Here is a 27986-nt window from a genome sequence, read left to right on the forward strand (position 1 = left end):
GTTTTAGCTGACCGATGTTGCATCTAAGATATGAGCAACAGGAAACAAAAATGGGAGGACGAGAGAAAGAGGGGGACATTGGGCGGCACGGTGGCACAGTGGTTAGCACGGCTGCCTCACAGCGCCAGTGACCCGGGTTCAATTCCTGCCTCAGGCGACTGACTGCGTGGAGTTTGCACGTTTTCCCCGTATTGGCCTGGGTTTCCTCTGGGTACTCCGGTTTCCTCCCACAGTCCAAAGATGTGCAGGTCAGGTGAATTGGCCGTGCTAAATTGCCCGTAGTGTGAGGTAAGGGGTAAATGTATGGGTATGGGTGGGTTGCACTTTGGCGGGTCGGTGTGGACTTGTTGGGCCGAAGGTCCTGTTTCCACGCTGTAATGTAATCTAATTGTGAAAATGAGAGCTGAATATGAAGAGAGAGATGAAATCTGCCGAGGCCACGTCAGAGTCAGTGATCCTGAGGTGAAGGTAAAGGTTAGTGACTTAAACCCAACTCCTGAGCTCAGACCCAGTTCCCTCCCCTTCCTTAAGGACCAGGACTTGGGGCTGAATCTGTCTCTCTCCAGCTCAGCTGCTTCAACACAAACAACAAAATAGTTTGTTCTGCAGCTTGGTACTTCTCAATGAAGAATTTCATTATTTACAGATTGAAGTGAGAGATACATTCAGTGAAATGCTGCCTTTTTTCACTGATCACCGAGTTGAGAAACATTGAAATGTGTCCCTGTTCAATAAGGTTTGAAAAACCAGCACTACCCTCAGTCTGTTACCATAGCGACAGGCTGAAACATTGAACTGAAATGAAAAATCCTGGATGGATTGATTAATGAGTAAATTTGATCGATTGATGAATTTGGGTAAAGGGATATCTCAGCACATTCTTCAGCTGCTGTCTGAACTTAGTCTGGGTCACAGCGTAAATCGCGGTGTTAGTGCAGCAACTGAGGAGCTGCAGCATGAAGCCCAATTCCTGCACAAAGCGATGCAGATACATAGAGGCATATGCCAAATTAAACATCCGATTCCATATCGAATACAGTTGACCATAACAGGATGAACTTGGCCAAGATCACAAACAATAAAATGATTGATGTTTTTCGATTTTGCATTTCTGTATCATGGTGAGAGTCCCCATTGGTGTGAGTCCGGAGTCTCCTGCGGGCTCTGCTGGTCACTAAAATGTGTCTGATGGTGAAAACATTGAGCAGCAGAATCAGGAGAAATGGGACAGCTGGAGTTAGAAAGTGATGGAGAAACTCGATTGTGACCCAGACACGAGAAGATAGAACACCGTTCCTTATGTAACAAAACCAGGGGGAGTTCGCCAACCGATAAAGACCTGTGAGCATGAAATACCAGAAAATGTTCTTTAAACAGCACAACACAGTCACTGTTCCCAGAACCACAGCCGCTGTTTTCTCACTGCAATATTTATTTTTCAGCTTCTGGCAACAAATGGGCACAAACCGATCAAAGGTGAAAGTGACAGTGAACCAGACAAAACAGTCAGTGGCTGCATAAAGCAGGACGGCGTGGATATTACACACAGGGACGGAGTATAGGAAATAAAACTGCTCCCGATAAACAATGGGAATGTGTCTTAATATCATATCGAGGATAATGACCAGTAGATCCGTCACTGCCATTGCCCCCAGGTAACGCCTGACACATGGAGACAATCCACAATCTTTATAAAGCAGGATGAAGATCGTCATGACATTAACTGTGAGGAAGGAAAACCAACAATTTAGAACATCAGCCTGAACGATATTTTCCAAATGATTGAGATCAGAGTGAGATTTGCAAAATGAAATGTTCAGAGATTTATTGATGTAGTTGGAGCTGGAATAACACATAGTAAATTCTGAATTACTGACAGAAATGTGATGTAATACAGAAGAAACCCTCCCTCCCTAAACGCACAGACATGCATCTATAACACCCGATGGTTTCTAGAACATTCCACACACTCGATCACTCGAAAGCAGACAGGTCACTTCTTTACAGTTCCTAAGACAGAGAGTAAACATTGCCGTCCTGAAGGATTCTGTCCCAGTTCCTTGAAGACAAACAGACGTTACAAACTTCTGTCTTTTAGTCTAAATTGTGGTCGATCGATTTTCTGAGGTGAAGAAATGTAAATGTAAGGGAAAGCCCTTTAACTGCGTGAGGGGAGTTCGAAACAGTGTTTCCTTCTCCATGGAATGGGATCTTTGCCCTCGGGATTTTATCTTCTTTCAATTAAATGTCATCCGGCTGTTCACAAATACTGTCAGTTTTAGAATGTTTTGGAGAATGTTGCTTATAGAATAATCAAGAGAATGTTGGATATAGATTGTTCAGGGGAATGTCAATTAGAGAATGTTCCGGGGAATGTGGGCTGTAGAATTTTCCTAGAAATGTTGGTAAAAGAATGTTCTGAAGAATGTTGGTTATAGATTGTTCCAGGGAAAGTGGGTCAGAGAATGTTCTGGAAAATGCTGTTTATAGAATGTTCCAGAGAATGTTGGTTATAGAATGTGTTAAGAGAATGTCAATAATAGAATATTCTGGGAATGTTGGTGATGGAATGTTCAGAGAATGTGAATTGTAGAATGTTCCAGAGAATGCCATTTATAGAATGTTCTGGAGAATGTCAGTTATAGAATGTTCTGGAGAATGTCAGTCAAGGACTATTCCGGAGGAATGTTGGTTAAAGAATGTTCTGGAGAATATCAGTTTGAGAATGTGATAGCGTCATAAAAAGCCCCATCACTAAGGCCCTTCTGTCATTAGGTTTGGTGAAATCCACTCAACGTCATTGTGAAAATCTCTCTCCAAACCCAACTCAACTGGCACTTTGCATACAAAAATAATAAGATTAAGCCAAAAATTTGAAGATTTGATGTAAGATTCTCTGTTTACAATCGTACAGATGTCAACTTTTACTTGGAGATCTACCCCACCTCCTTTTATGTTTTGTCTTATGTCCCCAATTATAAAAGGTCCTGGATGTTCAGTTCCAAATATCAGACACCCTGTAGCAAGGACTCTCTGATGTCATTAAATTGTATCCATTTACCTCAATGTATGCATTGAGTTCCTCAATCATTTTTGAGAATGCAATGTGTAATCAGATAGAGTGTCTTTCATTCAGCTTTTTAAGCCATTATTCCCTGCTCCATTGTCACCTTTAATCCTCATTTTGACAGGTCAGGGAACAGTCTGACATTGTCATTACACACAGAATCAAACCTGATGGGTAATGTTTCACGCAGCCCCATCACCATCCCTGGGTATATCCTGTCCCAACGGCAGGACAGACCCACCAATGGTGATGGCACCGTGCTGTAAGGTCAAGAAAGAGGTTACCTTGTAACTCCCCAACATTGATTCCAGAATCCAAGAATTCTCATGGTGACAGGTCAAAGATGGTCAAGGAAAGTGCCTGATGATGGTCATCTCCTACCTCCACACCAGCCGGCACACAGTCCTGGTGGAGGGAAAGGCTCAGCCTCATATTGAAGATACCATCCACTGGGATAAATCAGTCTTTATCAGTTTAACAGAATATAACGACTGCACAGACACCTGCTGGGTCGTCAACTACTTGCAAATTATATCAACGGTTTAGATAAATGGAACAAATATATTCTCACGAAATTCGGTGATGATGCTGAGATAGGAAGGAAACAAAGTTATCAAGAGGAGGTGGAGGATCTGTAAATGGATAAGCAGGAAATAACCATTTGGCAGATGGAATGTCGCGTGGCTAACTGTGAACCTGTGAATTTTTCAGAAAGGATACAAGGTCATATATTACATAAATGGAGGGAGATTGCAGGACCTCGTTCAAACATCGGAAGTGTTGCTCCATCTCCCTGATGGTCTGATCCCTGATGTTCCCAGTGTTCCCATTGCTCTCAATACACACGGGATATTTTGATGTGGTTGGTTGGCGGTGGGGAGTGGTGAGGAGCAGGGTGTTTTGAACCGTGTCCGAAGGGGTGGCCTCATCTGAGACACCATCATTTCTTTCTAGGTGGGGACCTGAAGATGATGGGAATGGTTGACGGCTTCTGAATGAAGAGGCTGTGGTTGCTGCCAGAACAGTGGGTATTCTCCAACATGATGTACTGTGTATGGTCACTCTGCACCATTAATGGAGTGAGAGGTCCTTCAGTTCCTCGAACTCTCCCAATTGACATGGGGACCCTGCAGAGCCATGTACACCATCGGGAATCCCACTATACTGGGAAAACAAGGGTAGCCCTGGCAGCTCCCTGCTGAGGGAGAAAACATTGTATTCACCTCATCCGCCATATATATCCTCTGTCACCAAATGGTGAATTGATATCAACATACTGGGAGATGATGGATATGTCCCCCACGCCTGCCTGGAAAGTTCCGGATCCTAGAAGCTGAATGAAGCTGTGACCCTAACAGCCACTGGCAGCACCGTCCTCCCCTGGTATGAAGCTGCAGGTCATGTTGAAGGAGGTGACACTGCTCTGTGACCAGCTCCTTGTTCAATCAGGGTCCCCTCACACCCTGCTCCTGGGTTAAGTGTCGCTTGGGAAGCTGTTCTTGGAAAACCCAGAGTGGATACGGCAGATCCCTTTCCCCACCCACACTCACTCCGTGGTTTCAGAGCTGCCCCTCTCTCTATCCCCTGCTCCATTTGTTGTTCATGTTACAGACCCAGATGCTATAACTACAGGCCCCAGACTCCATCCAGAGTTGGGTCACCAAATCCTCAGGTCTCCCTGAATATCTGAGACAGCTCACAGCACAACCTCCAGCAAACCATCCCCAGCTCCTCCACTAACGTTTCAATAACAGGAGTCAGTCAGAAGCCCCTCAGCTACAAGTCAGACACCTGCTCCTTTACAATAATACTCAAGGGGTTTCCCCGTGTTACTGACCGCACGATCAGCTGAGAGGGACAAACACAGGCGTTCAGTGGACAGGCACAGACCAAGTTTCAAGGATGTGTGTCAAAGCTGCTGTGACCCCCGTCCCATATGGAGCATCACATGGGACACACCGGGAAGTGAACAACAGCCCGACACAAACCTTTTTCTTGTTTCTGAGCTTCACAATGGCAGCACTCGATCGACTGGGGAGCGATAAACCAAGGCCAGGGAAAGATACAGAGGGACACAAAGATTTATATTAAAGACAGAAACAGATAATTAATTAATGGAGAATGTGGTGTGGGAACGTGGAGAAGAAGACAAGGGAGTGGGACTAACTGGAGGAGTGAGAGCTTGGAGAGGACTGTCACAACAATGAGAAAATTGAATTAGGACATTGCCAGATCAGCTGAAATGGTTCATTCCATGGAATTCTGAGTCTCCCTGAGGGAATCAGCCCAGACACCATAAACTGGAAGAGGATGGGGAGGTCAGTGATGTTGGATAGGGAGTGGTTAGGGGAATTGAAATGGGCAGTGACTGGGAGGATGGTGATGTTGGAAAGGGAGTGGTTAGGGGAATTGAAATGGGCAGTGACTGGGAGGATGGTGATGTTGGAAAGGGAGTGGTTAGGGGAATTGAAATGGGCAGTGACTGGGAGGATGGTGATGTTCGAAAGGGAGTGGTTAGGGAAATTGAAATGGGCAGTGACTGGGAGGATGGTGATGTTGGATAGGGAGTGGTTAGGGAAATTGAAATGGGCAGTGACTGGGAGGTCGGTCAGCCCCTGCGGATTTGGCTGCGATGCTCGGCGAACCGTTCCCTAAGTTTATATTCGGTTTGCCCGAAGTAGAAAAGGCCACATCGGGAACACCTGATGCGGTAAACTGGGTTGGAAGTGAGGCAAGTGAAGGTCTGTCTCACCTGGAAGGACTGTTTGGGGCCCTGCCTGGTTTTGCATATTTTCCTGTTGCAGGGCAACGTTCCTGGGGAGGGAGCTGTCAGCAGGGAGAGTGGCACAAACCAAGGACTGTCAAAGGGAACGGTCCTTGTGTAAGGCAGAGATGGGGAGAGCATTTTCAGGAAGGGCGAGATAGAGAGAGAGGACCGGGGTATATTTCACACTTAAATGGGACTTACCTCGAGTATCAGCTGCCTGTTTTCAGCAACAGAAGGAGCGGGGAGAGAGAGGAGCTGAATTGGAGCAGGGAGAGTGAGGAGCTGACAGGGAGTGGGGAGAGTGAGGAGCTGAGAGGGAGCGCGGAGAGTGAGGAGCTGAGGGGGAGCAGAGAGAGCTCACCAGGGGAAGGCAGCAGTAGCCATGTTCATGACACCGTGGCTGGCTCTGCTGTACGGAAGTGCAGGAAAAAGAGTCGAAGGGCTATAGTCAGAAGGGGTTCAATTGTAGAGGAGGAGGTAGGCAGTTGTGTGGTTGAAAATGAGACTCCCGAATGGTATGTTGCCTCCCATGTACAAGGGTCAGGGATATCTCAGATCAGCTGCAGAACATTCCCAAGGGGGAGGGTGAACAGCCGGTTGTCGTGGTGCATAAAGACACAAACAATCTAGGTAAAGAAAACGGGATGAGGGCCTACAAACAGAATTCAGGGAGTTAGGAGCCAAGTTAAAAAATAGGACCTCAGAGGTAGTAATCTCAATATTGCTACCGGTGCCAGAGGGATAGAATAAACAGGATGAATGAGTGGCTTGACAGATGGTGCAGGAGGGAGGGGTTTAGATTTTTGGGACATTGGGACTGGTTCTGGGGGAGGTGGGACTATTACAAATTGGACGGTCTCCACCTGGGCTGGACTGGAACCAATGTCCTTGGGGGTCCTTTTGGTAACTCTGTTGGGGAGGGTTTAAACTGACAGTGAGGAGGTAGTAACTAAACTAGATAATGAAGTCAGCATGACGAAGGGGAAGAGGAGGCAGGGAGCAGATGATGAACGCAAAGGAACTGGTTGTCTTAGGTGCATTTATTTTAATGCAAGAAGTGTCGTAGATAAGGCAGATGAACTTAGGGCTTGGATTAGTAGCTGAGAATATAATGTTATTGCTATCACTGAGACTTGTTGAGGGAAGATCATGATTGGCAGTGAAATATCCCAGGATATTGATGGTTCAGGCAGGATAGAGAGGGAGGTAAAAGCGGTGGAGGAGCTGCATTCCTGGCCAGAGAGAATGTCACAGCTGGGCTGAAGGAGGACACTATGGAAGACTCGAGCAGTGAGGCGATATGGGCAGGGCTCAGAGACAGGAAGGGTGCAGTAACAATGTGAGAGCTGTACTACAGGCCTCCCAACAGCAAGCGGGAGATTGAGGTCCAAATATGTAAAAGGATCATGGGAAGATGGAGGAGCAACAGGGTGGTGGTGATGGGAGATTTTAAATTTCCCAACATTGACTGGATTCACTTTGTGTTAGAGCTTGGAGCAGAATTTGTAAGGAGCATCCAGGAGGACGTTTTAGAGCAGTATGTAAATAGTCCAACTTGGGAAGGAGCCATACTGGACCTGGCGTTGGGGAATGAGCCTGGCCAGGTGGTTGAAGTTTCAGGAGGGGATTATTTTGGGAATAATGATCACAATTTTGGAAGTTTTAGAACACTCATGGACAAAGATGAAAGTGGTCCTAAAGGAAGAGTGCAAAATTGGGGGAAGGTCAACTCTCCCAAAATTCAGCAGGAGCTGGGGAACGTAAATTGGGAGCAGCTGTTTGAAGATAAATCCACCTTCGATATACCTTTAAAGAGAGGTTGATTAGATTTCAGAAGAGGTATGATCCTGTGAAAATGAGGAATAGATATGGCAAGATTAGGGAACTGTGCATGACAGGTGAAGTTGTGATACTGGATTAGTGGTGCTGGAAGAGCACAGCAGTTCAGGCAGCATCCAAGGAGCAGCGAAATCGACGTTTCGGGCAAAAGCCCTTCATTATTCCTGATGAAGGGCTTTTGCCCGAATCGTCGATTTCGCTGCTCGTTGGATGCTGCCTGAACTGCTGTGCTCTTCCAGCACCACTAATCCAGTATTTGGTTTTCAGCATCTGCAGTTATTGTTTTTACCGAGGTGAAGTTGTGAGACTAGCTGACAGGAAAAGGGATGCAAACATAAGGTCTAGGCTCCTGAACACAGTCAAAGCTTTGGAAGAACATTGGGAATCTCTGACCAATCTGAAATGAGAAATTAAGTGGGCTAAAAGGGGTAATGAGGTACCTTCAGCAAATATGGTTAATCAGCATCCCAAAGTCCTTTTTTCATATATAAGGAACTAGAGGGTAACGAGAGAAACATAGAATAGAACATGGAACAATACAGCACAGGATAGGCCCTTTGGACAACGATGTTGTGCCGAACATTTGTCCTAGCTTAAGCACCCATCCATGTACCTAGCCAATTGCCACTTAAAGGTCACCAATGATTCTGACTCTGCCACTCCCACAGGCAGTGCATTCCATGCCCCCACCACTCTCTGGGTAAAGAACCTACCCCTGACATCCCCCCTATACCTTCCACCCTTCAGCTTAAATTTATGTCCCCTTGTAACACTCTGTTGTACCCTGGGAAAAAGTTTCCGACTGTCTACCTATTCCTCTGATCATCTTATAAACCTCTATCAAGTCACCCCTCATCCTTTGCCGTTCCAATGAGAAAAGGCCTAGCACTCTCAACCTATCCTCGTACGACCTATTCTCCATTCCAGGCAACATCCTGGTAAATCTTCTCTGCACCCTCTCCAACGCCTCCACATCTTTCCTAAAGTGAGGCGACCAGAACTGGACACAGTACTCCAAATGTGGCCTGACCAAGGTCCTGTACAGCTGCAACATCACCTCACGACTCTTGAATTCAATCCTTCTGCTAATGAACGCTAATACACCATAGGCCTTCTTACAAGCTCTATCCACCTGAGTGGCAACTTTCAAAGATCTATGAACAGAGTACCCAAGATCCCTCTGCTCCTCCACCTTACTAAGAACCCTACTGTTAACCATATATTCCACATTCTTATTTCTCCTTCCAAAATGGACAACCTCATACTTGGCAGGGTTGAACTTCATCTGCCACTCCTCAGCCCAGCTCTGCATCATATCTAAGTCCCTTTACAGCCGACAACAGCCCTCCTCACTATCCACAACTCCACCAATCTTCCTATCATCTGCAAATTTACTGACCCACCCTTCGACTCCCTCTTCCAAGTCATTAATAAAAATTACAAACAGCAGAGGACCCAGAACTGATCCCTGTGGAACTCCACTTGTAACTGGGCTCCAGGCTGAATATTTACCATCTACTACCACTCTCTGACTTCGACCGGTTAGCCAGTTCTCTATCCAACTGGCCAAATTCCCACTATCCCATGCCTCCTGACTTTCCGCATAAGCCTACCATGGGGAACCTTATCAAATGCCTTACTAAAGTCCATGTACACTACATCCATTGCCACACCCTCATCCACATGCTTGGTCACCTCCTCAAAGAATTCAATAAGACTTGTAAGGCAAGACCTACCCCTCACAAATCCGTGCTGGTTGTCCCTAATCAAGCAGTGTCTTTCCAGATACTCATAAATCCTATCCCTCAGTATCCTTTCCATTACTTTGCCTACTATCGAAGTAAGACTAACTGGCCTGTAATTCCTGGGGTTATCCCTACTCCCTTTTTTGAACAGGGGCACAACATTTGCCACTCTCCAGTCCCCTGGTACCACCCCCTTGGCAGTGAAGACGAAAAGATCATTGCCAATGGCTCTGCAATTTCCTCTCTTGCTTCCCACATAATCCTAGGATATATCCCATCAGGCCCAGGGGAATTGTCTATCCTCAAGTTTTTCAAAATGCCCAACACATCTTCCTTCCTAACACGTATCTCTTCTAGCTTACCAGTCCGTTTCACACTCTCCTCTTCAACAATACGATCCCTCTCATTTGTAAATACTGAAGAAAAGTACTCATTCAAGACCTCTCCTATCTCTTCCAACTCAATACACAATCTCCCACTACTGTCCTTGATCGGACCTACCCTCGTTCTCGTCATTCTCATGTTTCTCACATATGCCTAAAATGCCTTGGGGTTATCCTTGATCCTACCCGCCAATGATTTTTCATGCCCTCTCTTAGCTCTCCTAATCCCTTTCTTCAGCTCCCTTTTGGCTATCCTGTATCCCTCCAACGCTCTGACTGAACCTTGTTTCCTCAACCTTATGTAAGCCTCCTTCTTCCTCTTTACAAGACATTCAACCTCCCTCGTCAACCAAGGTTCCCTCACATGACCATCTCTTTCCTGCCTGATAGGTACATACATATCAAGGACACGTCTTATCTGTTCCTTGAAAAAGTTCCACATTTCCATGACATCCTTCCCTGACAGCCTATGCTCCCAAATTATGCTCATCAGACCCTGTCTTGCAGCATCGTATTTACCCTTCCCCCAATTGTAAAACCTACCCTGTTACACACACCGATCTCTCTCCATAACCAAGGTGAAAGTCACAGAATTGTGGTCACCATCACCAAAATGTTCACCCACTAACCAGTCCATCAATTGTCCTGGTTCGTTACCAAGTACCAAATCCAATATGGCCTCCCCTCTGGTCAGACAATCTACATACTGAGTTAGAAAATCTTCCTGGACAAACACCGCCCCATCCAATCAACTTGATCTAAAGAGCTTCCAATCAATATTTGGGAAGTTGAAATCACCCATGACTACTATCCTGTGGCTTCTGCACCTTTCCAAAATCTCTTTCCCAATCTGTTTCTCCACATCTCTGCTGCTATTGGGGGACCTACAGTAAACACCCAACAAGGTGACTGCTCCTTTCCTATTTCTGACTTCAGCCCATACTACCTCCAAAGGCAGATCCCCCTCGTCTGCCTTTCTGCAGTCATTATACCATTTCTAGTTAGCAACGCCAACCCCCCTTCTTGTTTACCACCCCCCCTAATCTTACTGAAACATCTGTAACCAGGAACCTCCAACAACCATTCCTGTCCCTCTTCTATCCTCGTCTCTGTGATGGCCACAACATCGTAGTCCCAGAAAGGGTTGGTCTACTCAAGGACAAAGGAGGAAAGTTACGTGGGGAGTCAGAGAAAATGGGTGAGATTCTTAAAAATACTTTGCATTGGTTTTCACCAAGGAGAGAGAGATATGATGGATGCTGAAGTTAGGGATAAATCTTTGACCACTCGAGGTCAAGTCGGCAGAAGGAGGGAGGGAGTTCTGGGTATTCTAAAAGGTAGACAAGTCCCCAGGTCAGATGGGATCTACCTTAGGTTACTGAGGGAAGCAAGAGAAGAAATAGTTAGGGCATGAACAGATATCTTTGCAGCATCCTTGAACACGGGTGAGGACCTCGAGGACTGGAGAATTGCTAATGTTGTCCCCTTGTTTAAGAAGGGTAGCAGTGATACTCCAGAAAAATTATAGACCTTACGCCAGTGGTAGGGAAGCTGCTGGAGAAGACATTGAGGGATTGAATCTATTTCCATTTGGAAGAAAATGGGTTTATCAGTGATAGGCAGCATGAGTTTGCGCGAGAAAGGTCATGTCTTACAAATCTAAGAGAATTCTTTGAGGAGGTGACAACATTGGGGCTATATTCATGAAGTTTAGTAAGGCATTTAATAAGGTTCCCCATGGTAGGCTGATGGAGAAGGTGAATAGCATGGTGTCCTGGGTGTTCGAGCTACATGGATAGAGAACGGGCTGGGCAACAGAGTGGTAGTGGAAAGGAGTTTCTCAAAATGGAGACCTGTGACCAGTGTTGAGAGTGCGTTGCTGGAAAAGCACAGCAGGTCAGGCAACATCTTAGGAGCAGGAGAATCAACATTTCGAGCATGAGCCCTTCATCAGGAATAAGGCTGGGAGCTCCAGCTTTTTCAGCAACACACTCTCAGCTCTGATCTCCAGCATTTGCAGGCCTCACTGTCACCTGTGACCAGTTGTGTTCCACAGGGATCTGTGCTGGGACGACTCTTGCTTGTGATATATATAAATGATTTGGAGGAAGGCAGAGGTTGCCTGAACAGCAAGATTGCAGATGACATCAAGATTAAGTTAGATTCCCTACAGTGTGGAAACAGGCCAGTTGTCCCAACAAGTCCGCACTGACCCTCCAAAAAGCAACCCACCCAGACCCATTCCCCTACATTTACCCCTTCACCTAACACGACAGGCAATTTAACATGGCTATTTCACCTAACATGCACGTTTTTGGACTCTGGGAGGAAACCCACACAGACACAGGGAGAATGTGCAAACTCCACACAGACAGTTGCCTGAGGCGGGAATTGAACCCGGGTCTCTGGCAACAGTGCCACTGTGCCACTGTGCTGCCCTGTGGAGTAGCAGATAGAGAAAAGGAGTGTCAGAGAATACAACAGAATATAGATAAATTGGAAAGGTGGGCAGAGAAATGGCAGATGGAATTCAAGCCGCTGTGAAGCAGCAGTGCTAACCACTGTGCCAACTGTGCCGCCCCATCGACAGTCACAAGTGAGCTGCCGGAAGACTGGAGGTTGGCAAACGTGGTGCCACTGTTTAAGAAGGGTGGTAAGGACATGCCAGGGAACTATAGACCAGTGAGCCTGACCTCGGTGGTGGGCAAGGTGTTGGAGGGAATCCTGAGGGACAGGATGTACATGTATTTGGAAAGGCAAGGACTGATTGGGGATAGTCAACATGGCTTTGTGCCTGGGAAATCATGTCTCACAAACTTGATTGAGCTTTTTGAAGACGTAACAGAGAGGATTGATGAAGGCAGAGCGGAAAATGTATAGACTTCAGTAAGGCGTTCAACAAGGTTCCCCACGGGAGAGTGATGAGCAAGTTTAGATCTCAAGGAATACAGGGTAACTTAGCTATTTGGATACAGAACTGGCTCAAAGGTAGAAGGTGGTGGTGGAGGGTTGTTTTTCAGACTGGAGGCCTGTGACCAGTGGAGTGCCACAAGAATTGGTGCTGGGTCCTCGACTTTTTGTCATTTACATAAATGATTTGGATGCAAGCAGAAGACGTGCAGTTAGTAAGTTTGCAGACGCCACCAAAATTGGTGGTGGAGTGGACAGCGAAGTGGGTTCCCTCAGATTACAACAGATCTTGACCAGATGGGCCATTGGGATGCGAATTGGCAAATGGAGTTTAATTCAGATAAATGCAAGGTGCTGCATTCTTGGAAAGCAAATCTTAGCAGGATTTATATACTTAATGGTAATGTCCTAGGGAGTGTTGCTGAACAAAGAGACCTTAGAGTGCAAGTTCATAGCTCCTTGAAAGTGGAGTCGCAGGGAGATAGGATGGTGAAGAAGGCGTTTGGTATGCTTTCCTTTACTGGTCAGAGTATTGAGTACAGGAGTTTGGAGGTCATGTTGTGGCTGTACAGGACATTGGTTAAGCCACTGTTGGAATATTGCGTGCAATTCTGGTCTCCTTCCTATCGGTAAAGATGTTGTGAAACTTGAAAGGGTTCAGAAAAGATTTACAAGGATATTGCCAGGGTTGGAGGATCTGAGCTACAGGGAGAGGCTGAACAGGCTGGGGCTGTTTTCCCTGGAGTGTTGGAGGCTGAGGGGTGACCTTATCGAGGTTTACAAAATTATGAGGGACATGGATAAGTTAAATAGGCAAAGTCTTTTCCCTGGGGTTGGGGAGTCCAGAACTAGAGGGCATAGGTTTAGGGTGAGAGTGGAAAGATATAAAAGAGACCTAAGTGGCAACATTTTCACACAGAGGGTGGTATGGATATGGAATAAGCTGCCAGAGGAAGTGGTGGAGGCTGGTACAATAGCAACATTTAAGAGGCATTTGGATGGGTATATGAATAGGAAGAGTTTGGAGGAATATGGTCCGGCTGCTGGCAGGTGGGACTGGATTGGGTTGTGATATCTCGTCAGCATGGATGGGTTGGACCGAAGGGCCTGTTTCCATGCTGTACATATCTATGACACTTATAGAAAGACGGAGGTGAGAGGGGACCTGATTGAGGTCGACAAAATCATGAGAGGTGCAGACAGTGTGGATTGCAAGAAGCTTTTCCTAGAGTGCGGAACCCAATTACTAGGGGTCACAAGTTCAAAGAGAGGGGAAAGGTTTTGAGGGGATATGCGTGGAAAGGTCTTTACGCAGAGGTTGGTGGCTGCCTGGAACACATTGCCAGTGGAGGTGGTCGAGACGGGAAGAATCGTGTTATTTAAGATGTATCTAGACAGATACATGATTGGGCAGGGAGCAAAGGGATACAGACCCTAAGAAAATAGGTGATGGGTTTATATCAAGGATCTGGACATTGAATAAGGATGACAGCAATGACAGCAAGCAAAGTTGAACTTAATAGGAATGAGTTGTAAATTCCCCACTGGTTGGAGTCATTCAGAGCACAAATGAACAGGTTTGTGATCTATGAACATCAATCCTCTCAGTCCCGGTACATTTGTGCAGGAGATCCTCAGGATAGTTTCCTCGGCACATCTTCAGCTGCTTCCTCAATGTCTTTCCACATCATAAGATCAGAAGTGGGGATGTTCACTGAAGATTACACTATGTTCAAAACAATTTTTCAGCCCTCAGCTCCTGTGGCCATGTGCAGCAAGGGCTGGACAACATTTCAGCTTGTGCTGTTAAAGTGCCTGTAACATTCGTGGAACAGGACCGTTGGACACTGCCCATTTCCACAGTGAAGGGGAGAAGGATCTCATTCAACACCTCAAGCTGGTTTCACAAGAAAATAACATTGAAACTGTTGGAGAAGAAGAGGCCCAGAAAAAGTCGTCTGTACTGCACATCGAGCTATTAAACAGGAACCAGCGATCACCCAATCAGCTCAATGAGCCTCTTCCATGGGATCAGGACAACTCACCGTTGAGGAGAAAGTGAGAACTTCTGCCTGAAACATCGAATCTCCTGTACCTCGGACCTGCCTACACTGCTGTGCTTTTCTAGAACCACACTCTCAATCCCCAAATCACTACATGAGTCCCTAATACAGCAACAGGAAGAAGCCATTCAGCTCCTCAAACTGCTTATACAGACATTGCAGTCATGCAGAGACTGCACAGACAGACTTCTCCATATAGTCCCTCCTGGCTCCATTGATAATGGTACGTGCATGCTACTTCACCGAAGTTTGTTTAGGGTGAGGAGGGAAAGGGGATGATTTTTGCCAAGTCTCAAGGACGCAGCTTCCAACTCCAAGAAGACAGACTGGCATTCTCGATGGGGGTCAGAATCTAGTGGGAATGACTAACTCTTTCAGGAGTAAGGCAGTGTGGCTGCTGACAGATTTGTGAACAACATGACTTTAAGTGCAGTGTCACACAGCAGCACACACTGAGGTGGTGAGAGATCATTCAGAACCTGGAGCTCTCTCTCAACCAACATGTGAGTTGCAGAGGTATGTAAACTATCAGGAAACACATATCATGGAGGAAATTAAGATGCAATTTTTCATGCTGGCGGTGTCATTTGTTTAGACATAATGAGTGTTTGACCATAACCCACCGGTACAGCACTACCACCACTTATTGCCTTCCAACACTACTCATTTCCTTCACACTCTCCTCATGGTACCATCTTCCCAGGGATTATTCTGGTGGACCTCCTTTACACTGTCTCTGTGGCTAGGAAATCGTTCCTCATAAAGGTGAGAAAATCTGTACACAGTGCCCCAGATATTGTCTCACCAACACTCGACAACATCAGGAAACTGTCTTTACTCCTGTACTTGAATCATTTTGTGACAAAGGGCAACATACTATTAACATACTGATTGCTCCTGTCCCGTATGAATTCTGTCAGTGACTCATGACCAAGAGCATTCAGATTCTTTTCACCAACAGCAGTTTCCAACCCCACACCTTCTCATCAATATAAAATCAGAAGGATGGTATTTGTTGCCCACACCCAAATCATTCCTTTGCCTTGTGAATCCCGATGCTCCAAGCACTAATACAGATGATACCCCATGAGTGATGACCTTCAGTCCAGAGCAGAACCCGACTCTCTGTATTCTCTCGATGAACCAATTCTCAATAGTTACAAAGTCGAAGGAGTGTATAGTTACTTTAAAAGAGGGGGTGTGTTTCTGAGCTGAGAGATTGTGACAGCCCAAGTGCCTGTGAGTGCAGAGATTGCTGAAATTTAAGAAAATGTAACCGTTAGCTTGGGGTTGTGTTTTGATGTCAAGGCAATCAGATTTGAATTTAACCAATGAATTTAAATTATGCCCAGGATACCAATAATCAATTGAATTTGAATTTAATTGTATTGACAACATCTGACCAAATGAGTCTTGGACATTTAAAAGCAAGGGTATTTTAAAAATTAGTCAGAGCACATGTCATCTGAAGGGGCTCTTCACCCTCTCAAAGAAATCTCTTTGAAGGCACTATCTCTCAAACTTACCTTTTCCAGTGAAAACAGGAAAAAGTGTAAGAAGACGGTCCAGGGAGATGACAGCAGAAATGCAAGGATAGAAGGAAGACAGCATAAGGGTCTGTATGGACTTTGAGGGATTAAGTCACTTTAATGGGTAATAATTGTGTTATTGGAGGAGAATTTTCAGAGTTGGAGTCAAGCAGTGATTAGTTAAGAAAAAGTGGGCTCAGATTTGTTAATCATTTTGTTGTGTTCACTGTTAGAGTGAGGAAAAGGAAATTGTTATTTTTCTCTAAACAGTGGAAATCAGGAGTTTTCTTTCATTCCCTCAGTCTTTTTTTCACCAGATTACGAGGTGAGGTGAGCTTTCCTGGGGTGTTGGTTTTAATTAGCAGAGGGGCGAGACCTCTGCATTAAAACAGGTTGGTGTCAGGAATGGGGAGTTATCTTTGATAAACCGAATTCAAACCTCCTGGTATCGAGGATGATGATCAAAGGAGTCAGGGGTGTGGACCACATGGGCAGACTGACTGTTGTTCCTGTCACCACTGCCCTGTTTCCCCTGCTGCCCCATTGAGGGGCCATGCCTATCTGAGATAGAGTTGTCTCCCTCCAACACTGGGCTGGGGAGCTGGCCTGTTGCTTGCCCTGTGGCAGGAGGCTGGTGTTTCTGGCTTCTGGCCCCAGAGAAGGGTCGGTTAACCCCATTTCCTCCTCCCGCTGCTGCTGTTTGTGGAGCCCTTTCTGCATTGCCATGATACGCTGCCACTCGGTGACCAGGTGGTACTTGTGGCACTGGCAGTACTACCAGCTACACACCCGCTGCTCCTTCAGCCAGACATCAAAACCATGGTTCCTGCATCACCTTTCTTAAAGTGACCATGCAGTCTTTCAACTTTGTAACATCAATCCACGTAGTATATTCTCCTCTTACCCCTGGGCTCTAACCTTCTTCACTCACCAGTGTGCAAGCATTTCAAAATTCGGCTGAAAATTGAAAAATTCCAGTCCCACTGTTCTCATTTGTTGATGTCACAAATAACAGCCTCCACAAAATGCAGCAGATTTAGTAAATATAATTTCTGAATGTAAGCTGGCTCTGCAAAATCATATCATTACTCTCCAATTAACCAGTTATCACATTACTCATAAAATGTGCTAATATTTTCTACCAACTGACATCAAACTATTCATGACTTGGTTAATAATTCCCTCTGTATCATGTTTTAAATATTTGCAGACACAGCACCTACTCACTACTGTCCAGGATCTTACCAAGAATCAAAAGAACTTTGACTTCCTCATTTGGTGCAGCAATTACCACACTTCAATGCAGTCAGTTTTTCAAGTAATTGCTCTTTAATAATTCAAATTTCCTACACTTCCTCATCTTCACCAATCACCCTGTTCCCTAATATTTCTGCAAGATTTTCTGTTCCTCCCTCTGTGGACACCGAACCAACCTCTGGGGACAGAGAAAGTCCATGTCACCTTGTGAATACCTCCGAGGATGGCACGATGGCACATGGTGGATATGACACCCATTCTTGCACGGAAAGTTCCAGAATCAAACTAATTCACTTCATTTTTAGTCTTCGCACAGTCCTCTCCCTGGTGTGAGACCACAGGTTCTGCTGAAGCAGGTGACACAGCTCTGTGACCTCCTCATTGTCTAAACATACTGGCTTCACACATTGCACCTGGAATAGGTACAACATTGGAAAATATTCCTGGAAATCCCAGAGAGGAGATTGTAGTGCCCTGCTCCCCACTGTTTACAGAGCTTCCCTTCTGTGCAGTCTCTGCTCCATTTGGTAGCCGTGTTGAAGACCCCAATACACTGTGAATGCCCTGCCCACACCTTGTTCAGAGTGGGGTCACCAGACCCTCAGCTCTCCCTGAATGAATGCAGCTGATACACAAACCTGAGGAAACCATTTACAGAACCTTCACTGATGTTCCAGTGACAGGAGCAGGTCAAATCCATGTATACATGGTACACCCACTCGGTGTCGAAAATGCCTTCGTTTTTAGATTCTTGTCAGTTGCTGATGAACCTTTACATCTCTGCACAGTCCCAGTGACCTGAAATATTAGCAGTTCCACTCTCCATAGAGTTAGTTGACAATTGCACCATTTTCTGTCCCTCAGTCACGATGACATCAACACCACTATTGCATGGGGAGTTGATTAGAGAAGACGGGGAGGTGATGGTCCAGCCTGAGGTCTATTAATCCAGGGATCCAGGTAATTACCGAGACCCTGGATTTGATCCCACCATTTCCAGATGGTGGAATTTGAATTCAATCAAACATCTGGAATTATGACTCAAATGAAACTATGAAACTATCGTTCGTTGTCAGGAAAACCCACCCGGCTCCCGAATGTCCTTCAGGGAAGGAATCTTACCACCTACACCTGGTCTGGCCTACATGTGACTCCAGACTCTCAGCAATAGGGGTGACTCTCAGCTGCCCTTTGAAATGACCAAGTCAGCCACTCAGCTGGATCAATCACTACAAAGTCTCAGAGAAATGAAACTGAATGGGCCGAGACACCTGCAGTTGGTCAAGAAGGCAGCTCAGCAGCATCTTCTCAAGGGCAATTGGCAGGGGAAATAAACGCTGGCCCAGTCAGTGATACCCATGTCCCATTAGTGAATATAAGGGGATGAGCACACTCTGGGAAGAGAGGCAGAGGGGACAGAACACAGTTTAAACAGCCACTTGGAATGATTTTCAGGAGTATGGGAAAAGGCAGAAAATAAATAAGATTATGCCACATTTTATTTCCATCCCAGCCGATCAACAATCCCTTTTTGCTTCTTTTTCTCTCCCTCTCTCTCTCTCTCTTTCTCCTTCTGTTCAACTCACACCTTCTCCCCTTGAAAACAAGCAATTCTGTCATGAAAATAAATTGCAATATTTCCCAGCTGCTTTCAATTTTCATGGATGGTCTGTGGACTCGAAATTTGAACTCTGTTTTCCTTTGACACAGGCAGGCAAACCATTATCTTTTTCCCCAACATTTCTTTTTGTTTACAAATGGCAGCATCTTCCTTTGTTTGATTTAATTCTTAATTTTTTTGATTTCACGGGAATGTCGGCATCACTGGGAAGGACAGCATTTGATGACCATCACTGATTGTCCTTGACTGTGAGGCCATTCCACAAGCAGAATAGAGCCAAGCACAATGTTTTGGGTATGAAGGCACACTTAATCCAAACCAGATAAGAATGTTCGATTTCTTTCCCAAATGACATCAGCGAAACAGCTCGGTTTTTAGATAAAATCTTGAGGGATTTATGGTTGTTATTAGGGGAATTCAATTTTGTTCCAATTCTTGACATTTGAATTTAAGGTCTGTTATCAGTTGTTGTCGGATATGAATCAGTGTCTTTAGATAATTAGCTTTTGGCTCTGAATTCTCTTCCAGTGACAATAATACTCTGGTACAGTGTCCCTATCATGGAAATACTTTAGTGACAAAAACAAGTTTGTGATCAAAATATTTGCAACTAAAAGTGTGACAAGAAGAGAGTTGCAAAAGTAAAATCTGAATTTTGCCAAGGCTTAGAGAATTGTTTATTCAGCAAATGTACTGAAATATGGGTGGAGTCTGGTGATATTATGGAGGCGGCAATGGACAGGTTTGATGGTGGACCCAATACCGAGACATAAATCGGTTCAGGGCAAAAAGGGGCCTCAACATTGTGAGCAATCTGAGTATCAGATGCTTGTGAGGGAGGGGTCTGAAATTTGTGGATAATGAATGGAGTGTTTAATTGAAACTGAAGTTAATAGTTTCTGTCCTTGTCAAATACAGACAACAGAAATAGCAATGGAGTTCAACATGGTTCAGGGAAACAAATGAATGGAGAAAGACATAAAGAGACTTACCAGGAACACCAACAATAGCGAGGATGGGATAGTAACCCGCCTGAGTAATCAGCAGTACACCTCGTATCCGATAAGGTAATAAAGACCAGGAAAGGAAGTTACGACCCAAAGATAAACTCCTGTCCATTGTTGGAACATTCCAGTCTATTGTTCTCAGATTCTGATCTTTCCTTTCCCTGTCTCTGCAGCTGCCGTTAGTGGTGGATGTGATGCAGTTGCAGAAACAAAGGGATGATGCATTGAAATGCACCCTTACTAATAGGAGAGGGAAAGGCTCCAGTTACACAATTAGATTCCATGGAGATCGACATTAATCACAGTCACTGAATAAACATTTCCAGTTAACCCCTTTTCAATACAACACTTTCAGTTCACAATCATAACTGGACTGGTCTGGATGTTGGCATTGCTGGCTATTGGTCTTATCTCCCAATACCAATTGTTGTAGTGAGGTCAGTGGGGAGGGAGAATGACAGGCGTTTCCTTGTTGCTCATGCTTCTGTTGTGTTGTTCATGTCCAATGCTACGTCCAACAGCCGCCCTCAAAAACAGTCAAGAGGTTGTTCCTGTGCTGATCACTTGGATCAACCGTCAACCAACAGACTGTCAATGGACATAATTACCCTGACCATGCGCAGGAAGTATGGATTTGCCTGAATGTTTCTTTCACTGATCTAGTAAGGCAACTTTGTAACTTCACCATAAAATGCGTTTCAGCTTTTTTAAAAAGAGCAAATATCTTATTGCAGTTTATTTGGTTTAAATCAACAATATTTACATTCTTTGACTTTAGACCAAAGCTAAATGTGACATGTACAATCATCTTGTTTATTAAAACATTCCTTATTAAGTGATCAGGGACAGAATGAATTTGACATTGCCTCGGAGATACAGGGGAATGGGGCCTTTGGCTGTGGAGACTGGAGGGGAGTACAATGATATCCTCCAGTCACCAGTATTCAAATATCACGCTTTCTAACAGGTGGAATGAAATATAATGCAGAGCAAGGAGGCAGATTACATTTGGGAGATGGACTGTCAATCGATAATCTGAATAGAACAGGAGAATTATAAATTTTATATTTTACAGACACACTTTTTCATTGTAGGATAACAGGTTGATTGTTCATATCTGCACAAGATATTCTGAATTCAAACAGAAACAGGCAACAAAATGTGTAGAGGTACAGGGAGATTTCAGAATAATAACAGGAGATATATAACTCAGTCTGTGTCAGTACAGAGATGGTGGGCTGAATGACCAATGTGTTTTGCTGTAATTATTCTCTGATTTGTATTAAAAGCATTTGGAGTCTGAGGAGACAAACCTGTTCACTGAATGACATAGAGTGTGGCATCATCAATAATCTATTCCTATTGTTTCATGAAGTGCAGTTGCCTGCAAAATGCCTTTTCAAGTAAAATCAAATTCCTGAGATTCCCATATTAGATGGATTTTAACAAAGCATTTCTTCCTTGGAACTTAAAGAAGATACAGCGTCCGATGTAACACAAGTGTCACTGACACATCAGCTCAAGTCACGGACCATATTGGGCAAATATAACCAAGTTCAACCTCTTGGTTCATCAGAGAAACCAAGACACTGGGTACAATGGAAACCTGAAATACAAACAGGAAATTGTAGAGACACCACCATAGGCAATGCATTCATGCATTCACAACTCTCTGCGTAAAGAACCTTCCTCTGACGTCTTCTCTACACCTTTCTCCTAATATCTTAAAACTATAACACCTTGTACCACTCATTCCTGCCCTTGGGAAAAAGTCTCTGGCTATTGACTCTATCCATTCCTCTCATTATTTTGTATACCTTGATCAGGTCACCTCTCTTCCTCCTCGCCAGACAGAAAAGTCTGAGCTTATTCAACCTCTCTTCATAAGGCAAGCCCTTCAGTCCAGGCAGCATCCTGGTAAACCTTCTTTGCACTCTCTCCAAAGCCTCTGTATCTTTCCGATAGGAGGTTGACTAGAACTGGACACAATGTTCCAAGTGTGGTCTCACCAGGGACTTGTAGAGCTGTAGCAAAACCTCACAGCTCTTAAACTCGATTCCCCTGTTAATGAAAACTAAAACAACCCTATCCACTTGGGTGGCAACTTTGAAGGATCTATGTATTGCACACCAAGATCCCCCTGTTGCTCCACACTGCTAAGAATCCTGTCTTTAATCCTATATTCAGCATTCGAGTTCGAACTTCCAAAATGCATCACTTCGCATTTATCCAGATTGAACTCCATCTGCCATTCTCAGCCAAGCTCTGCATCCTGTCTGTCACACTGCAGACTGCAATAGCCCTTGATACTATCAATGGCAACTCCAACCTTTGTGTCATCTGCAAATTTACTAACCCACCCCTCAAAATCCTCATCCAAGTCACTTATAAAAACTACAAAGAGTAGAAGCCCAAGAACAGAGCCCTGCGGGACCCCACTCAACACTGACCTACAGGCAGAATACTTTCCATCTATAACCACTCTACAACCACTCTCCGCCTTCTGTCAGCCAGCCAATTCTGAATCCAGATAGCCAAATCTCCCTGTATCCCATACTTCCTGAATGAGCCTACCATGGGGAACCTTATCAAATGCCTTGCTGAAGTCATATGCACCGCATCCAAATCGAAAATGGCCTCTCCCCTTGTCGGCCTGTCTACATACTGAGTAAGGAAACCCTCCTCAACACACCTGACAAAAACGGCTCCTTCCAAACCATCTGCACTTAGGAGGTTCCAGTCGATATTGGGAAAGTTGAAATCACCCATAAAAACAACCCTGCTACATCTGCATTTTTCCAAAATCTGCCCTCCTATGAGTTCTTCAATCTTTCTACTGCTGTTACGGGGTCTGTAGAAAACCCCCAATGAGGTGACTGTTCCCTTGCTGTTCCTAACTTCCACCCATACTGGCTCAGGAGACAAACCTTCCTCAACGAACTTCATTTCTGTAGCTGTGATTAGCAATGCTCCCTCCTGTTTTGCCACCCACCCTGTTCTTTTTAAACATTCTAAACCCTGGAACATCAAGCAACCATTCCTCTCCCTGTGAAACCCACATCTCTGTTATGGCCACAGCACAGTAGCCCCAAGTACTGATCCATGCTCTAAGTTTGTCACTCTTATTTCTGATACTTCTTGCATTAAAGCAGACACACTTTAACCAATCCCTTTGTTTCATCGTGTGAGAAACCTTCCCGATAGATTCACTACATTTTGTCACTGCCCCATCTATAAGTGCCCCCCTCTCAGATATGTAGCTCTGATTCCCACTCCTTACCAAACTAGTTTAAACCCTCCCGTACCATACGAGCAAATCTCCCACCCAGGAAATTTGTGCCTCTCCATTTCAGGAGCAACTTGTCCTTCATGTACAGGCCCCACCTTCCCCAGAAGGTCTCCCAATGGTCTAGGTATCTGAAGCCCTCCCTCATGCACCAGCCTCGCTGCCACGTGTAAAGTTGCATTCACTGACTTGTATTCACTATCTTGTAGCACTGGTAACAAACCCAAGATCTCGTCCTGCTCTTCAGCTTCCAACCTTGTTCTCTGTGGTCACTTTTCAGCTATCACCCACTTAAAAACTTCCTGGCAGCCCTCGTTTTTCTCCTCACCATCCAGTAAAAAAACAAATTTTGTTTGAACACACCTTCCCAGCCGTCCTCTGCTCCTCCTCCACAACTCTCAACAAATGGAGGCCCCGAAACCTGAGGTAAGTAATTTAAACAGTTTACTCACTCTCCCAGCAGTCCTCCACTCCTCCTTCATATCTCTCAACAAAGATTCTGGAAATAGATAAGCAAAGGACAACACGTTGGCAGATGGAATACAATATTGGGAAATGTGAACCTGTGATTTTTTCAGGAGGAATAAAAGACTGAATATTACAGAAATGGAGGGATATTAAATGAGTTAGTGTTACAGTGTGTATTGGAGAGTTCAGTCTGACCCATTCTGACATCACTCCATTACCCTAATGGTCAGTGGCCCCATTGCTCTCAGTACACAGGGGATATTTCGATGTGTTTGGTTGGTGGTAGGGAGTTGTAAGGTGGACAGAGCTTTGAACAATTTACAAAGCTGTGGCCTTTATCCAAGAGGCCATCCTTTCTTTCCCCTTGAAGACCCGAAGATGATGGGAATGGCTGACTGCTTCTGAATGAAGAGGCTGCTGCTAGGGGTATGCAGCAACATGATGTACTGAGCCTGGGCACACAACAGCATTAATGGGGCAAAATAGTTTGTTTTATCAAGATGAAGTTAACAACATCTTCATAACCTGGTCCATCTTATAATGTGTTGTGAGTGCTGAAAGGGAAATTGCATCAAATCAGCAGAACAAAAACAGGCCAGGCTGGTGTTTACACTTCTCCTATCTTGCTTCAAACTCTTAATATGCTCTCTGTGCCCTTTTTGACATCTAAAGTTCCCTCAAATACTCTTCATTGACACTAATTTTCCCAACAACCTCTGGCAGCAGCAGGTTCTGCACACTGACTGCTCGGAGCAACAAATCTTCTCCTGCAGTTTTATTGGATTTATTCGTGACCATCTACATCTAAGATGCAGTTGTAGATTGCCCCCATTTCCAACCAAGCAAGAAAGGCCCAACAATACAGAAAGGCATGCCTTCCCCCTTTCATACAATTCCAAACATTTCACACAGTGCAATTATCCATACTAACTTTTTGTCTGCTGTCAAAGTTGGTCAAACACTTCTGTAAGAGATAAACAAGGACCAAAAAAAATCAGGATGTTCAAAGGTTAAATAGTACCACAACTTTGTGAAATTTGAAAGATCAGAAGTGAAATACAAGTAAATTTGGTTCTATTTTAGTGTGTAGTCAAAAGTCAATCACAAATGATCTATCAAACTGCCAGGTCACATTTTGCATGTCACAGAGAGCCCTTTGCTCCAGTGAACCGGATCAGTACCCAGCTGATAACATTCTTCGTTGTTCAACTGCTCAGTAGGCAGTGACATCCAGGTAACATATACACCTGTACAAAATTTTAAAATGTGCAATTTATCCAAACTTGTGATGGCACAGAAAAAAATAAGTCATAGAGAGTCAGAGTCATAGAGATGTACAGCACGGAAACAGACCTTTCGGCCCAACCCGTCCATGCCGAAAAGATATCCCAACCCAATCTAGTCCCACCTGCCAGCAACCAGCCCATATCCCTCCAAACCCTTCCTATTCATATACCCATCCAGATGCCTTTTAAATGTTGCAATTGTACCAGCCTCCACCACTTCCTCTAACAACTCATTCTGCACACATACCACCCTCTGAGTGAAAAAGTTGCCTCTTAGGTCTCTTTTATATATTTTCCCTCTCACCCTAAATCTATGCCCTCTAGTTCTGGACTCCCCCATCCCAGGGAAAAAACTTTGCTTATTTACCCTATCCATGCCCCACATAATTTTGTAAGCCTCTATAAGATCACCCCTCAGCCTCGAACCTTCCACCACCACCCTGTGTCTTCTACCTGTGAGCCAGTTCTGTATCCAAATGGCGAGTTCTCCCTGTATTCCGTGAGATCTAACCTTGCTCAACAGTCTCCCATGGGGAACCTTGTTAAATGCCTTACTGAAGTCCATATAGATCACATCTACTGCTCTGCCCTCATCAATTCTCTTTGTTATTACTTTAAAAAACTCAATCAAGTTTGTGACACATGACTTCCCACGCACAAAGCCATGTTGACTATCCCTATTCAGTCCTTGCCTTTCCAAATACATGTACATCCTGTCCCTCTGGATTGTCTACAACAACTTGCCCACCACTGACGTCAGGCTCACTGGTCTATAGTTCATTGGCTTGTCCTTATCACCCTTCTTAAACGGTGGCACCACATTAGCCAACCTCCAGTCTTCTGGCACCTCACCTGTGACCATCGATGATCCAAATTTATCAGCAAGAGGCCCAGCAATCACTTCCCTAGCTTCCCACAGAGTTCCAGGGTACACCTGATCAGATCCGGGGGATTTATCCATTTTTATGTGTTTCAAGACATCCAGCACTTCCTCCTCTGCAATATGAATATTTTTCAAGATGTCACCATTTATTTCCCTACATTCTATACCTTCCATGTTCTTTTCCACAGTAAATATTGATGCAAAATACACGTTTCGTATCTGCTCCATCTCCTGCGGCTCCACAAAAGGCTGGCTTGCTGATCTTTGAAAGGCCCTATTCTCTCCCTAGTTACCCTTTTGTCCTTCATGTATTTGTAAAATCCCTTTGGATTCTCCTTAAGTCTATTTGCCAAAGCTATCTCATATCCCCTTTTTGCCCTCCTGATTTCTCTCAAAGGTACACTCCTACTGTCTTTATACTCTTCTGAGGATTCACTCGTTCCATCCTGTCTATACCTGACATATGCTTCCTTCTTTTTCTGAATCAAGTCAATATTCAACCAGCTGAAAAGCGATCTGTATGTTCCTTTATTAAGAAATTGTTTGATCCACCGCACAACGTACCAAATTATTCTAATCCATATCATTATTCTTCTTTTATTGGTTTAATTTTCATCTACAAGCAACTTGCAATGAAAGTGAAATAATTGGTGCTCATCAGCAAAGAAGGAATCCAAAACCTTGCAAAACAGACTTACAAAACAATAGTAAGGGAAAACCGAATCCAGCACTCATAGGGACGGCACAATTCTCTGACCGATACCCGATAAAAAGAGAGGTGAATTTGTTTCATCCATATTGAATGTATTTCCGAAACATACCACTCATGCCTTATTCATCCCTTTTATTCTGCAACTAAATCAATTTAGACATACTTTTAGTCGATTTTTAGACACAGTTATACAGAGAAATACAAAAATAGGCCTGTAAAAGTCAAGCAAGTTCAGAGTTTGATCCCTGATCTGTGAAGTGTCAACCAAACTCAATATTTGTGTTAGTTGGTCATTGGAGGTTGGAAGTTTTCTAAGAATTGCAGAATTTCCCGTGAGGATGACAACAACATATCTCTCCAGATCTCCAAATTTTTGTCTCACTAAGATTAGGTCTCATTCTTCTAAACTCAAGAATGTATAGTCCTTCTTAATGTCCCTTCATAGGAATCGTCTCACCCCAAGGATTCATTTAGTGGTCTCATATGGAAGGTTGATTAAGAAGTGAAAATCCTAAGAGATCCACTGCCATTGGCAAATTGGATCCAACATTGGCTTCATGGCAGAAGGTAAGGATGATGTTTGAAGGGGGCCTCTGCAACTGGAGTCTTTCACCCAGCGATATACCACAGGTACAGTGGTGGTCCCTTACTGATGTGCACATAATGTCAAGAATGATCATTAATGATCCTTCCTCGTTAATAATCAGGGGCTACAGTGTAATACAAGAAGCAGAATGTTTAGAGGGGAATTGAGTAAAAACGTTTCATCCAGGAGGTGGTGGGTATCTACAACTCACTGCATAAAAGATTGGCAGAGACAGGAACCCTCGACATATTGAAGAACTATTTTAATGGGCTCTTGAACTGCCTTAGCACCCAAAGCTCCTGGCTGGGGATGTGGTTCAGGGTGGTGCTTTTGTGGCATTGTGTAGATATCATTCCTATCTTTGGGGCATGGGATCCAGTTCTGGTTCTTCCTGCTTCAGAAGCTAGTCATAAGTCTGTCTGAATAGATAGATTAAAGCACCAAGAAATGCAAATTCTTTAAAAGGGTCATGTGCTGAGCGAGGACATCTGGGTTTGAGTTCCACCTGTGCCAGACAAATGTCATCATGTGTCAGAATATGTTGATTAAAAATACCTGGATGGCTGTGGGCTATGTG

This window comes from Chiloscyllium punctatum, chromosome 24, assembly GCF_047496795.1.
Source record: "Chiloscyllium punctatum isolate Juve2018m chromosome 24, sChiPun1.3, whole genome shotgun sequence".
Taxonomy (NCBI): Eukaryota; Metazoa; Chordata; class Chondrichthyes; order Orectolobiformes; family Hemiscylliidae; genus Chiloscyllium; species Chiloscyllium punctatum.